This window comes from Belonocnema kinseyi, chromosome 2 (genome assembly GCF_010883055.1).
Source record: "Belonocnema kinseyi isolate 2016_QV_RU_SX_M_011 chromosome 2, B_treatae_v1, whole genome shotgun sequence".
NCBI lineage: Eukaryota > Metazoa > Arthropoda > Insecta > Hymenoptera > Cynipidae > Belonocnema > Belonocnema kinseyi.
Genome location: NC_046658.1, coordinates 65,254,572 through 65,258,618, shown reverse-complemented (window position 1 = coordinate 65,258,618; position 4,047 = coordinate 65,254,572).

Sequence of the window (4,047 nt, the reverse complement as noted above, 5' to 3'; positions counted from 1 at the left end):
GCCGATAAAAAAAAATACGTTTCTCTTATTTTTCGATGTACTACAACATATTGCAGTTTCATCAAAATCGGTGAGGGACACCTGGGATAGTTTCCTTGTTAGAATAGCTCTAAGTCACTGAAAATAAATTATGGAAATTCTGAAAAAATATGTGTTTTCGTTGATACTTTCGGCACACAATGTTGCAATTTAGAGAAAAAAATAATCATTTGCTAATAAGTTGTTAACAAAACCATAGGGAGGTGTCATCACCGAAACTAAGAAACGTACATAGATGATTCTTGACGCAAATTACACATTTCTGGCTTCTGAAAGTGTTGCATGTATTTTCAATGAAGAAAAAGTTGCACTTGAATGTTTAAAAAATTCTTTTCTTCTGGGGAAAATACAAAAGACCTTACGATAATCGAGGCAATTGTGTCCCTTTTTTGCATCAGGATTGAGGGACTGTGTAAACAACCTGAGTACGAGAGAAGGTCGTGTTGCACGCGTAACAGGAGCACCAGCAAAGTGACTTGCTGAGAATGCGGTTGCCTCGATTATCGTTAAGCCTTTTGCATTTTTCCAAAAAGAAAATAATTTTTTAAACATCCAAGTGCAACTTTGTGCTCGTTGAAAATACATATAACACTATTAAAAGCCAAGAAAGTGTAATTTGCTTCAAGAATTATCTCTATACGTTCCATACTTTCGGAGATGACACCTCCCTGCGTTTTTGTTAACAACTTATTAACAAATAATTATATTTGACTCTAGAATCAACAAAGCGATATATTCTTTTTCAGAATTTTTATCATTTATTTTCAGTGACTTAGAGCTATGCAAAGTTGAGTATTCGGAAATGATAATATGATTATGGTACTTTTTCACCTTACATTCGCCAGGAAATAATCGCTAATCATACGAACATTTTGAAACTCTGTATCAGTATTGGCAAAACCTGCAACTGCAACATGCATGTTGTCTCATATTTTTAGAACTTTTTTCTGCTATTATCTTTCCGAAAATCTGTACAGAAATCAAGGTGCCTATATTTTTTGGGCAAATAGTAGTAGACCTGCACATGATTTCTTTTAATCTTTTGATCATTTATAAATTTTAAAAATCGTGTGAAATATGGCAGCTTAACCCCAAAAAAGTCGGTTTCATTCAAAAAGAAGGAAACCGATTTAATATAACCATGCTAGTAATGGTAATTGCAGTATATGGCAGATTTGAAGCTGCTTGAGAAAATAACCGATTCACATAGTCGCAAACCAATTCTGTTTTAAGTTTCTGAATCTGCAAATTACAGATACGCAATTCACAGAGTAATGTTTTCAATAGATTCTTTTTTCCTGGGTAAATTTAATTTATATTTGCAAGGAGTGCCAGAAATTAAAAGTTATATTATAATATATAGAATATTTTATAATATATTATTATATTATAATTGATAATAATGATTATCATCTAAAACAGATCCATATGGATTTATAGGCTGCTGTTTATATATCCATAGCATTTAGTCAATGTATCTAGGAGAATATAGAAAAAATATATAATTCCATATAATTTAACCCTTAGCAGAATTTTATTACAGATTAATAGAAATATTACCAAACAAATGTGTTTACAAAATCGATTTCTGAAGGAATGTTGAGTGAAAATGCAAGGGACTGACAATTTTTCATATTCATATTTACTGACAGTAATTCAATTCATAAGTGATTGACTGTAAATTCTTCTACTTAGGCTAAAAGAGTTCAAAATACATTTTTTTAGAGATGTGGAATTGAAAAAGTGGTATCCTTTCACAGCTTTGACAGCTTATATAGAACCCGTACTTGGATGGATTGACACTGTTCAGGGATTTAATGGAGTAATAAAGGGTAATGGAGTTGGTGCAATACATGTGATAAATGTTGGCTTAAATGCTAATTTGCACCTAGTACCAGTGAATTCTGTCTGCAATTCTTTGGTTACATCTGCATGGGAGACTGGAACTACCGAAAATGGGTGAAAATATTTACTTTTTCTTTTCAGTATGAGTAATTTACTCCATATTTCTTTTCTTACATACCTCGAAAAAGAATTCAAGTCTACAGTTATGTTTCTAGTAAAAAAATCTAATAACGCGGATTAATCTTTATGAAATTATGTTTGAATTTCCACGCACTTCTACGACAAACACAGCATATATTACCCTGATGGTTTTTCTGTTAGGTATTTTAGATTTTTTTATTTGCAATTTCTTAATGCAATTAATTCCAGCATGAATGTTTGATATAGTTTTGTTGATTATGGGCAGAAAACCCATGTAGGTAGTATCAAAATCTATTGACAAACCTTTTCTAATGATTAAAATTTACTAATTGAATTCCGATACAAGATTTATGAATTGGCTTCCATCAAGGTTTCATAAAATATACATAAAATTAATTAAATGATCAGAGTCTACAACATTTTTTCTACTGTATCACTGGTTTTCCGAAAATCATAATCTGAAATGAATGTGGAATAAACTTTCCGTTGCTGACAAAGAATGGTTGTCTTTTGATAGGACAACAATTGATTAGGAAGATGTACTCACAGAGTACTGGTGTGAAATTCCTAAGTATATAATTTATAATGAATGGAGATCTGAGTCCGAAAGCACGAAAACGAGCCATAAATCGATACAATGTGTAAGATATCTAAAATAATAATATAATATATTAAATTTAAGTTATCAGTTTAAAAAATGTAATTATTGCTAATAAAGCACATTCTGTTATAGGCTTTATAAAATCCATTTTACTCTACAGGCTCCGCTTACAACTTTCATAATTTGGCTTATCTGGAAACTATTTTAAGGACTGGCTACTACTCAGCTAAAATGTGTTTTAAATTTTCAAAAGCATAATTTTTTATGGATTGTCTACGATAATATTAGTCGATTTTGTCTGGGGATTGAATTATAGAATATTGCGATGAAAATGAACTACCATTATACGATATATATCGCACTGCGTAATGATTCAACAATGTCACATTCATCGGACGTCATGTAGATTGGGGTGCTTTAAGCTCACTTGAATTTTAGCTACAAGAAAAATACTCTTATACATTTATTGCATGAGACTTTGAACTTTACATACAGTTATAATTATTCAGTTAAAGAAGTTAATTATGTGTGAGACAACACACGTTCACTTAAAAATCTCTTATTCATTGAAGGCAATTTAACATTCCAAATAGCTATCATGTTGATTCATCGAATTCGTACTTTGTAGCTTGCTGAACGAAAAACATTATTTTCAAGAATTTCTGTCATTATTTTGAGTCTAATGAATCTATATAACAAAATATAAACATTTTGAATCGATTTAAAACTGTTAAAACATTTCAAATTAAATTGCAACAACTTTTTCCGTTATTATTAAGATTCATTTTCAATTTGATCTGAATTGATTTAAAGTCAGATAAATTAAGGTTAATTAATTTTGAATTAACTTAATTAATTTTAATTGCCTTTCACTTTGCCCTGAATTAATTTGAATTCAGATTTACATCAGTTTCAACATTCGATTTACTTTCATTAATTCGCCTGAATTTACTAATAAATTCTTTTTAAATGTTTACATTTTTCTCTTCAATTTTAAATTTTAGGTACAGCGTCGAAGAATTTTAAATTAAAAAGAATATGGTAAACATTTTTTAGTTTAAAGTACCTGAAATTTACTACTTTTAAAACTAAAAATGATTAAAACAAACCAGTCTTAGGTGATTAATGAAATCTTAAAACTGGGTTATTTTTAATTTAAAGGCTTCAAAATATAATCTTTGAAAATAGAAATGGTTTGAAATAAAGTTGATCGAAATGATCAATTAATGTTTAAAATACGATTCCATCTAGAATTTTCAAAACAATATTAAAATTAAGAAAAAAATTAAATCAAGATAAATCTTGAAGAGATTTTTCATCTTACAGTCTGTCAAGTTAAAGCGTGGGTGGCTTTACTCGCAGTCGGTAAGGTGTATCGACATGATTTTGGTGTCAAAATATTAAGAAGAGCTCCCTTTTTC